Here is an 11,175-nt window from a genome sequence, read left to right as displayed (position 1 = left end):
TTCCGGAAATGACCAGGTGACATAAAAGTGTTATCTCATTAGAGACCAAACTGCAACAAGACTCAGGCTTTTCAGCTGTAAAATGGAAAAAGTCTGTGTATCATTGAATTCTTTGATGATTACATGGGATGATCTGTGTGATGAAAGCTGACATATTGGGATGCCTGGGTGGCTCAATCTGTTACGTGTCTGCTTCGGCTCAGGTCATGATCTCAGGGTTCTGGGATCGAGCCCCGCATCGGGCTGCTTGCTCAGCAAGGAGCCTGCTTCTCCCTCTGCCTGCTGCTCCCCCTGCTGTGCTCTCTGTCTCTCTGTCTCTGACAAATAAATAAAGTCTTAAAAAAAAAAGCTAACATATTAAAGGTGTTAAGTAACATCAATTGTAATAATACCACTTCAAACTCTGTGTTACCCCTCTAGGATAATGTTTTGGCTTGTAAAATTATTTTAGCTATTACACGCTTAGAAGAAAAAAGCAGAAAATGCAGATGAAGCAAAAATAAGAAAAAAATTACATTAATCAGAGATAATCTGTAATTAATATTTTATTATAGATCCTTCCAGATTTTCTCCATCAATATGAATATATAATCACTTTTATAAAAATTAGATCAACAAATATATTTCCAAATCATTATTTTTAATGCTTGCCTAGCATTCTGATGGACTCTTTATTATTGAACATTCAGGTTGATTTTTTTTTTTTTTGGCTATAATATTACTGATAAAAACATGCTTATAGCTAAATAAATCCCTGCAACTGGAGGTGAATCTGGTCAAAGAACAAACTAGAAATGGAAATGTCAGGTCAAATGATGTGCATCTATCTATCTATCATCTGTAATTGCGGTAAAATATACGTAACAGAAAATTTGCCATCTTGATCGTTTTTAAATGTGCACTAAATACATCCACACTGTTATGCAGCTATCACCAACATCCATCCAGAACCTTCTCATCTTGCATAACTGAAACTCGGTCTGCTGAAACACTCACTCCCCCGACCCCGCCCAGCCCCTGGGGGCCTCCACTCTACCTTCCGTCTCCATGAGTGTGACTGCTCTTGGTCCCTCATGTAAGTGCGATCGCACAGAACTCGTCCTTCTGTGACTGGCTTGTTTCCCTGAGCACAGTGTCCTCAAGGTTCATTCATGCTTATCAGAGTTTGCTTCCTTTTTAAGGCCCGATGATATTCCATTGTGTGTGTGGACCACATGTTGACGATCCGCTCATCCTTCAGCGGACACGGGCTCTTCTACCTTCTGACTGTGGTGAAAATTGTTGCTCTGAACATGGCTGTAGAAGTAGCTCTTGAATTGCTGTTTTCAGTTCTTTTGGGCAGATGCTCAGAAGTGGATGTACTGTGTATCACGCGGTAAGTCTGTTTTCACTTTTTAAGGAAACACCATACGGTTTTCCGTGCTGGCCGTGCACCGTTTTCCATTCCTACCAACTTCGCACAAGCGTTCCCATTTCTCCACATCCTTGCGAATACCTGCTGTTTTCTGATTTTTTTGATCGTAGCCATCCTAAGGGATAGGAGGGAAGATGTGCGTATTTTGAAATTAATTGGCAAAATATTCAGCAGAAAAGCAGTTCTTGGCACTCTTACCAACACTGGATAGAGCAGCCTTTCCCACCATCTTTATGAATGCAGAGCATCATTGCCAATTTTTTGATGGGCATTTGCAAGAAGAAGCATGGGCATGGAGAGCGGGGACCCAGGGGACCGTGCCTACCTGCCCACGAGAAAGACCCACCTGGCCACAATGGCACTCCCAGCTGCTTGGCCCTCTCCAGCTTTAGAACCCCGTGCTCAGACCAGGCCCAAATCGTGGCTCCTGAATTACAGCTTCTGTGTTTTCTTTCCAATATGCACACTGAAACCTTCACAAGATGCGAGAGAGGCTCTTCTGAGGACCAGGAGGTAAGCCAAGTGTCCCCAGGAAACAAACCTAGAAACCTGTCCAAAATCTGGGGTAGTCTGTGAGGGAGAAACAAGATCAACCGATTTATTGCTTCTGTTCCACACGAATGAAGTCGTGATTGCAAGGCTCTGATCCCCCAAACCTCTTAAATCTTCACAACTTAAAACCCAGCCGTACACAAAATTGTGTAACAGAACAGAAGGTCTTCTCCTGCCCCCAGGACAACCCCCTTCCCCTAATTGGAAAAGTAATGAGCATTTGGCTGTCACTGGATCATCTCAGGGCTCTTGACCTTGAGGAAATGTTACCTCACAATGGAGCTACGGTTGCCATTTTGATTTCATTGCTGAGTTCTGGGAACTGGTGGTTATTTCCAGATGATGTGGAAATCAGCGGCTAACTGACTTGAAAAGAGGTTAGTTAGACGAAAACTGGGCACCTGGTTATGCAGACAGACTGCTGCCAGTGACTTGTCCCATGGCTCTCATTTCAGCCAGCTAGCTTGACCCCTTGCTTGCGGTCTTCTGGACGGATCCTGCCAGATGCTCCCCCGCCACAGGCAGAGAGGCTTCCATGCCAGCCCCCTCAGCTCAAAGCCCTCCAGAGCAGCCCACTCTTGGCAGGCCACGCTCCTAGGATGCCTCCTTCCCCAGGGCTGCAGCTTCCACTGGGGCAGGAAGGCCAGCTCAGTGTCCTCTCTGGAGCGATTGTCTGTCCCACCCTTTCACAATACTGTCAATCCTCTTCACTTGTGGATTCTGTATTTGCAGCTTGGCCTACTTGCTAAAATGTATTTGTAACCACAGACTCAACACTTGTGGTGCTTTCGGGGTCCTTTGTGGACTTGTGCGGAAGGGTGACACACTTGAGCTGCTCCGTGGGCTCGTTCTCAGTGGAGGCCGAACGAGGAGAAGCGCTACCTTCCTGTTTTAGCTCTGATATTGTGGACAAGGATCCTTTTTGCCCTCTGTTTAGTGCCACGCTTTCACATTTTTGTGCCTTTTGTTGGTGATTTTGCTGTTTGAAGGGGCCCTGGGCCCAGTGTTGAAGAGCTGTCTATGTTCTTGAGCCGGGAAGCTGGGAAGCGCTGAGAAAGTATGAGTATCCAATGGGCGTCGTTCAGGCCTGAGTTACAGAGCCCTGGCCGTGAGCTCCACGCAACCAATCAACAGCATACATTAAATTACATGTCTTTAAATAGAAAGACATATAAAACAAGGTCGTGTGTTGGTCAGTGGATGGAAATGTGGTGACCAGAGGCTCAGGGACTCTCCTGGGAGTAATGGTTCAGTGTTCACTAAGACTGTTTGCAGCAACTTTGTGGAAATGACCACTGTGAGGACCAAGAATGGACTGTGTGTGCTTTGCCTGTGTTATCAAAATCTATCCTTGTTGGGTTGAAGACTTAGAGCAAGGTTTTCACTGTTGTTCAGTTGCTGTAACACTCCTAGTACTTCTAACACTCGGAGCACTCCTAGTACTCCTAGTACTCCTAGTACTCCTAGTACTTCTAGTACTTCTAGTACTTCTAGTACTTCTAGTGCTAGCCTGCAGCTCTGCCCTATTCCTACCTACCAAGGTAACCGCAGCCTGTGTTAGGTCCCAATCCCTTGACTAAATGGATCTCAAGATTCTTTTTTTTTTTAAATTTTTTATTGTTATGTTAATCACCATACATTACATCATCAGTTTTAGATGAAGTGTTCCATGATTCATTGTTTGTGCATAACACCCAGTGCTCCATGCAGAACGTGCCCTCTTTAATACCCATCACCAGGATAACCCATCCCCCCACCCCCCTCCCCTCTAGAACCCTCAGTTTGTTTTTCAGAGTCCGTCGTCTCTCATGGTTTGTCTACCCCTCCGATTTCCCCCCCTTCATTCTTCCCCTCGTGCTATCTTCTTTTTTCTTAACATATAATGTATTATTTGCTTCAGAGGTACAGATCTGTGATTCAACAGTCTTGCACAATTCACAGCACTCACCATAGCACATACCCTCCCCAGTGTCTATCACCCAGTCACCCCATCCCTCCCACCCAACCCCCCACTCCAGCAACCCCCAGTTTGTTTCCTGAGATTAAGAATTCCTCATATCAGTGAGGTCAGATGATACATGTCTTTCTCTGTTTGACTTATTTCGCTCAGCATAACACCCTCCAGTTCCATCCACGTCGTTGCAAATGGCAAGATCTCATTCCTTTGATGGCTGCATAATATTCCATTGTGTATATATACCACATCTTCTTTATCCATTCATCTGTCGATGGACATCTTGGCTCTTTGCACAGTTTGGCTATTGTGGACATTGCTGCTATAAACATCGGGGTACACGTACCCCTTCGGATCCCTACATTTGTATCTTTGGGGTAAATACCCAGTAGTGCAATTGCTGGATCATTTGGTAGCTTTGTCTTCAACTTTTTGAGGAACCTCCATACTGTTTTCCAGAGTGGCTGCACCAGCTTGCATTCCCACCAACAGTGTAGGAGGGTTCCCCTTTCTCCGCATCCCCTCCAACATCTGTTGTTTCCTGACTTGTTAATTTTAGCCATCTGACTGGTGCGAGGTGGTATCTCATTGAGGTTTTGATTTGGATTTCCCTGATGCCGAGTGATGTTGAGCACTTTTTCATGTGTCTGTTGGCCATTTGGATGTCTTCTTTGGAAAAATGTCTGTTCATGTCTTCTGCCCATTTCTTGATTGGATTCTTTGTTCTTTGGGTGTTGAGTTTGGTAACTTCTTTATAGATTTTGGATACTAGCCCTTTATCTGATATGTCATTTGCAAATATCTTCTCCCATTCTGTCGGTTATCTTTTGGTTTTGTTGACTGTTTCTTTTGCTGTGCAAAAGCTTTTTATCTTGATGAAGTCCTAATAGTTCATTTTTGCCCTTGCTTCCCTTGCCTTTGGTGATGTTTCTAGGAAGAAGTTGCTGTGGCTGAGGTCGAAGAGGTTGCTGCCTGTGTTCTCCTTTAGGATTTTGATGGACTCCTGTCTCACATTTAGGTCTTTCAACCATTTGGAGTCTATTTTTGTGTGTGGTGTAAGGAAATGGTCCAGTTTCATTCTTCTGCATGTGGCTATCCAATTTTCCCAACACCATTTGTTGAAGAGACTGTCTTTTTCCCATTGGATATTCTTTCCTGCTTTGTCAAAGACTAGTTGACCATAGAGTTGAGGGTCCATTTCTGGGCTCTCTATTCTGTTCCATTGATCTATGTGTGTTTTTATGCCAGTACCATACTGTCTTGATGATGACAGCTTTGTAATAGAGCTGGAAGTCCGGAATTGTGATGCCACCAGCTTTTCTTTTCTTTTCTTTTCTTTTTTTTTTTTTTTTTAAAGATTTTATTTATTCATTCATGAGAGACAGAGAGAGAGAGAGAGAGAGAGGCAGAGGGAGAAGCAGGCTCCCAAGGAGCAGGGAGCCCAATGCGGGACTCGATCCCAGGACCCTGGGATCATGACCCGAGCCGAAGGCAGACGCTCAACCATCTGAGCCACCCAGGCGCCCTGCTTTTCTTTTTCAACATTCCTCTGGCTATTCGGGGTCTTTTCTGGTTCCATACAAATTTTAGGATTATTTGTTCCATTTCTTTGAAAAAAGTGGATGGTATTTTGATGGGGATTGCATTGAATGTGTAGACTGCTCTAGGTAGCATTGACATCTTCACAATATTTGTTCTTCCAATCCATGAGCATGGAACGTTTTGCCATTTCTTTGTGTCTTCCTCAATTTCTTTCATGAGTATTTTGGATCTCAAGATTCTTAACTAATTACATCTGCAAAGCCCTAATTATGAGTAAGGTCATATTCTGAGTTTCTGGGTGGAAATAAGATTTTGAGGGAGACCAGTCAACCACCACGGTGTTATATAGAGAGCTGGCTTCCTAATGGTAGCAAACCCATTGGCTGTCTATTCCATATCCATCTTTCTTCTTTTTGGAGAGCCAGACCACAGTTTTGTTGGTAATGGCAATGAGCTCAGCCCCAGGCAGGCAACAGGATCAGTCTAGGGCAATCGAGGGAGCCCTTTTCTTTGATATCCCACCTTCCCTCTAGGCTGGAGTGGGGGCATGGGATTCAGTTCGGCCAGTGAAGTTTTATGTGCTGGGGGAGTTTCTGAGAAAGTTAGTGCTTTCCTGTAGTAGGGGATGGATGTGGTTAGCACAGTTCCCTGCCTCTTCCCCATCTTCTTGCCTGGAATGCAGATTGGTTCTGCAGCAGCTGCTTGCAACCATGAAGAGGCAAGGATAAGGCAATAGCTCATTTGATCGGGTGGCCAGTGGAAATGACAAAGACTTGGTCTCTGAAAGCATCACTGAGCAGCCCAGCCTGCCTCCCGTGTTCTTCTTATGTGAGAAAAACAGGTTCCTGCAGCTGAGATAGCTACTTGCCCACCAAAACCTTCCTCCTTCTTTCTGGACAAACAGGTGGACTACATTTCCCATCTGCTGTTACAGTTAGATGTGGCTGTGGGACTGGGTTTGAGCCAATGGAATACAAGCAGAGTGATGGACGCCACTTCCAGATCTGGCCCCCGGACACCACCATGGTGTCCTTCCAGCCTCTTTGTCCTTTGCCTGCTGGGGGTGCATGGTATGGCCAGGCTCAAGGTGGGTGAAAGCAGCTGGCCTCTGAGTACTGGGGGAGCAGCATGCCCACCCATCAGAAATACCTGCCTTGGACAGGTAGGAACAAGAAATCAGCTTCTAACCTGCCAGCATCATTCCACATTGTGAGGTCAGTTCTTGTGGTCCGTGATGTGCTAACAAAAGTGAGCTTTGTGTGTCCATCCCAGGGGCCTCTGTGGGCAGTGGCATCCCCAAAAGCAAGGTGGTCTCTGCAGGGGGAAGATTTCTGATATGGGCTCCTACAGTGTGCTTCCACAGTGGGCAGAATCCCTTCCCTGCTGAAACGAGTCCCACTTGGCTGGCCCTGGCCAGGCCTGACCGGTAATCCTGCTGATGGCCAGCCCCGCTTTCTCAGCTGGCCGAATCCGGATTTCTGCTCCCTAATTGTTGGCTCTGATGCTTTCTGCTCGGGCTGTGGAGTGCTGTGGTCACCAGCCAGGCCTTGGCACTGGCCGCCTGGCCTGCCCCCTGCCCCCTTGGCCACAACCTTGAACCACCCTGAGACCCCACTCCCTCATCACAGCTGGAACCCCTCTCTCGGACAACTGGGGTGAGGATTCCAGGGATGGCACTTGTTCGGGGCTCGGGACCTTGCAAGCACTCAGCAAACAGGAGGGATTCTTGGTAGTGCTGTTACATTAAGCCTCAAGGCAGAGCCTCAGGGAGGCCTCAGTATCCTTCTGCTGGGACATGTGACGTCCCTGAGAACTTGGCCTGTCAGCGGTAGACGGACCTTCAGGCAGGGCAGGTAGTGACAGGACGGAGACAGCACTGGAAGGAATGCTTCTGGAATGGCGAGGCAGGTCACCAGCTGTGACTGCAGTGGAACACCGGGGCGGCACTCGGGCGTGCTCATTATTACGGCCATCTTCGGGGTGGAGGAGCCGGGATTCCGAGTGGACGAGTCCGAGGAAGGGAAGGGCAGGACGGAGGTGGGGCTCGGGGTTCTTAACCCAGCTCCCGTGAGGATGGGATGCTGAGGAGTGTCCTGTTCTCTGCGGGGGCAGGAGGTGTGCTGCGACCTTGGGACGCAGGCCCAACGACAGACTCAGGGGACACAAAGCAGAGACCGGCTCCGAAGGGGACCTGCCGGGGAAGGCAAACAGCTCTAAGTGGCAGGCAGTTGGCCTGGCCGTTTGTGCCAGCCGTAATCCCTGCGGGTCCAGCCCGAGCTGGTCCCCGAGCGCGTGCTGGCCCAGGCTCCACCCGCATGCAGTGTATCCCTTTTCTGTTTAAAGAACTAGCTTTCAAATGTTCTTAATAAAACGTTTGTATATATCATGCAAGGTACAAATAAATGTTTTAATGTAATTGGAAGAATGCAGAGAATTGTAAAAAGTTATGGAAGTCTTACTTCTGATCGGCCGAGACTCAATAAACTCCGGTTTGATGTACTCTAATTTATGGGCGTGCAAAGCCGACCCTTTGGCATCGAGCAAGCCTGTTAATGCTGTAATGATGTTTAAATGCTGACAAATGAACTGCTTGGGCCACACCTTCAACACCGAGGAAGGAATCGTTAGAGCTGGAAGGTCTGCCTTGTGCATGCTTTCCTTCCTTCCTCTTGGCGGCTGGGGCAGGGAAGGGGCAGAGAGGAGTGTGCATCAGGGCCACGGGGCTTCCCGTGGGCCAAGGTGTGGGCACCCAGGGAAAGCGTGGTGTTCCTTCCTTTTCACTCTTGCCCCTAATTATGGACTTTCTCATTAAAATAACAAGGACCATGTCAGCTAGAAATGCCAGTGCATGTTTTTACTTTTCTCGGCTGATGGAAACCACATGTAGAACCTAGCCCTTCCTTTTTTCCCTCCAAAATGCAAATGGGAAAGCTGGTCCAGGGGTCCACCTTGTAGCTCAGTGCAGAGCAGAGGTTCCCGGGAGCCCCTCTGCCTCCCTGCGCCAGGATGCGGATTGGGCTTCTCCAGGCACCCCTTGGCCTGCCCTGCTGGGGAGGCTGGCCCACGGGGTGCTGGGCTAATTTTAACCTCCTGATGGATCACATCTGGCTCCCGGTCGCCAGGTCCCCCTCTGCTCGCTGGGGCGGTGCGTTTTCCCATGGCAGGCGCAACCCAAGCAGACCTGCCTGGTTATTTATAAACTCCCCTGAATGCCAAAGCGCCACGAATGATCCACTCCCCCATTCATAGGAACATATTTTCGGCATAACTCATCACTTTGAAGATGGGTCCAAGCTTTTGTTCACATTTATTGACAGGAAGTTGTTATTCAAAGCCCCAGTCAGCAGGCGGGCCCCGCGCCAAGCGGCTCCGGCACCCTCTCTAGCTGGCGCGGTGCTGTGGGCCCGCGAATTGTGCCTGCCCCCCCCGCCCCGGAGGATTTGCCTGGAGGTTAGACAGGACCCCCCCCCCGCTTTGTAAGGGCTCTTCCTTTTTAAACATTTTTCCTTTCTTTTTGAAAAGGAAAACCATTTATTGGAGTGTAAGAGGTTCCTTGCCTGTGAACTTCTTCAAGGTTTGTGGGGCTCTCCCTGACTTCCTCTGTCCTGCGTTGGCCACTCTCTGAGGGCACCCTCCTGGATGGATCTTCTCTGGACAAGTGTTCCCTTCCCCACGCCTCCGGCTTGAGCGGAATCTGGAGACCACCGAGGCTGGACTCCTGTGGAGTCCGTCCTGGGCCTGCTCGACCCCACTGGGGACAGGCTGTGGTGGGGCTCAGAGTTCAGAGTCACATACTCTCCCCAGACCTCTCTGCCCTCAGCTGGGCAAGGGCAGTTCTCGGGCAGGTGCCCAGCCCGTGGGGCCGCCTGGAAGAGGCCCAGGCCTGTGGGCTCTTGCACGGCTTCTGCCTCGTGTCCACACACTCCCTGCAGGACTAACCTGGCGCAAGTGCTGCTTCGGTCTCCTGGGCCTCAGACCTCCAAGTCCAGCCCTCGCAGGACATCTCCCCAGATGCCCCACAAATGTTCCCAGCCCCTATAGACGTGCTCATCTCTCCTTTCACCAGCCTCCCTGTGACCCCGACCAGAAGCCCAGGACGCCCCAGCTTCCGGTCCCTAACTGGCTGCCGAATGTTCCTTGGGGCTTACCGCCCTTACCTGCCCCACATCCCGCATGATCCTTTTCAGGTGCTCACTTCCCTTCTGGATTGTTCTCAGACTTCAGAGGTTTACTTCTCTGGGCCTCAAACTCCTTGCCTGTAAACTGGGGGTCATGCTAGTGTCCACCTCACAGGGGGTGATGGGCAGCTCATGGATCCATACTTAGGAAGTGCTTAGGACAGCTCGCAGGGGCTAGATGAGGTGTGGCGTTGTTATTTTCTCGGAAGTCTCTGTCACCTTCCTGCTCTGACCTGCTCCATGCCTCACACAACCCCTGGGAGGATTCTTCAAAAACGCACACTGATTCTACCATCCTGACGTCTCCACTCCGCGACCGATCTCCGGACCCTTGGGGTTCCGCCCTCATCCTCTGCACGGGCCGCAGGCCCCAGGGGCACCTAAAATGCACAGGTGGATGAGATCCCGGGATAGGTTGGAGTGACATGGGAATTAGGGATTAAGGGGTCATGCTCCCCGTGGTGTCCCCTTGCCTGATCCTGCCTAGTGAGGGGTCAATTTATTATTTATTTTTTTTGTTTTTAGCTTCGACAATGGCCCAGACACCAAAGTAGACCTATGTCTTTCTGTGTCGCTATGCGTCTAAACTTCTGAACCTGGACAGCACTGAGAGTTAACATTTTTGGTGGAACTGGGGAGCAGTGGGGAGGTAGCAGTATGGGAAAATTTTCGTGGGACCATTTGGACTTGGAAGAACTAGTGGATGCCGTGGCTCATGGCTGGGCCGCAAGGGCCAGCCCTGCTGTGGTGGATGGTGCCTAACGCTTGGGTCAAGCTGCCACCTGGAGCCGGGGGCGGGGGGGGGGGGGTTCTCCTTCCTGCGGCTCTGCGTGGGAATCCTGTGGCTGCTTGCTCCCGGGGTGGGGTGGGGTCGTTCTGGAGATGGTGGCCTTGGTGTAGGAGGCCTGACCACAGGTGCTGGGTGTGGCCAGAACTGGGAGGGTGTGGGTTTGTTCATTTTGTTTTCAAATATTAGCACCGGGACAGAAGGCCCTGGTCTGTTGGGAGCCCTGGCCGAGCCTCCTGTGCTTGGGAAGAACAAGCTATAGCGGCAGTGGGTACTGACTGACTTCAGCTGGCCAGCGCCTAACTACCCACCTGACATGGGGCGATCTGCCCGCCCACCTCGTGTTTCGGCCTGTTTATCTGGGAAGGGGCGGTTGGACTGGCTGGTCCCAGGCCCATTCTGGGCAGGGCTCCATGCCCACTGCGGAGCCTGCTGATGCCCCACAAACACGACAATGTGCGCGCCGCCGCTGAAGAGGAGGTGGCTGTGACAGGAACCTGGCGGGTCCACCAGCCTCCTCGGGGTGGGCCTCCCCCGGATCTGGGAGCCCCGGCTGGCAGAGAACGCACAGTGGCCAACGTACGGCTGGGCTGGGCGGTGCGGCTGGCATCCTGGCACTCCTGTCCCCCGCTGTCCCCGCTGCCAGCCTCTTGTTGGGGGGTCCGTGGGCTCAGCGCCATGCAGCTGCCTCCCGAGGACACCTCCTCCCTCCCCCCACCGGGGCCCTGCTGCCCCCCGTTCTCTTGGC

General features: G+C 50.4%; 1 long non-coding RNA gene across 1 annotated transcript; it reads left to right on the top strand.

Moving 5' to 3' along the window:
• The first annotated feature begins 602 nt into the window (after positions 1–602).
• On the top strand, positions 603–8,624 carry LOC118011882. Its single transcript, XR_004679549.1, has 3 exons — positions 603–1,375; positions 1,897–1,927; positions 6,367–8,624. It is a non-coding gene; the product is annotated as an uncharacterized LOC118011882 (long non-coding RNA).
• Positions 8,625–11,175: the final 2,551 nt, after the last annotated feature.

Source organism: Mirounga leonina, unplaced genomic scaffold (genome assembly GCF_011800145.1).
Source record: "Mirounga leonina isolate KUSES-001 unplaced genomic scaffold, KU_Mleo_1.0 Mir_151, whole genome shotgun sequence".
NCBI classification, from domain to species: domain Eukaryota; kingdom Metazoa; phylum Chordata; class Mammalia; order Carnivora; family Phocidae; genus Mirounga; species Mirounga leonina.
This window is presented reverse-complemented; position numbering and strand designations above follow the sequence as displayed.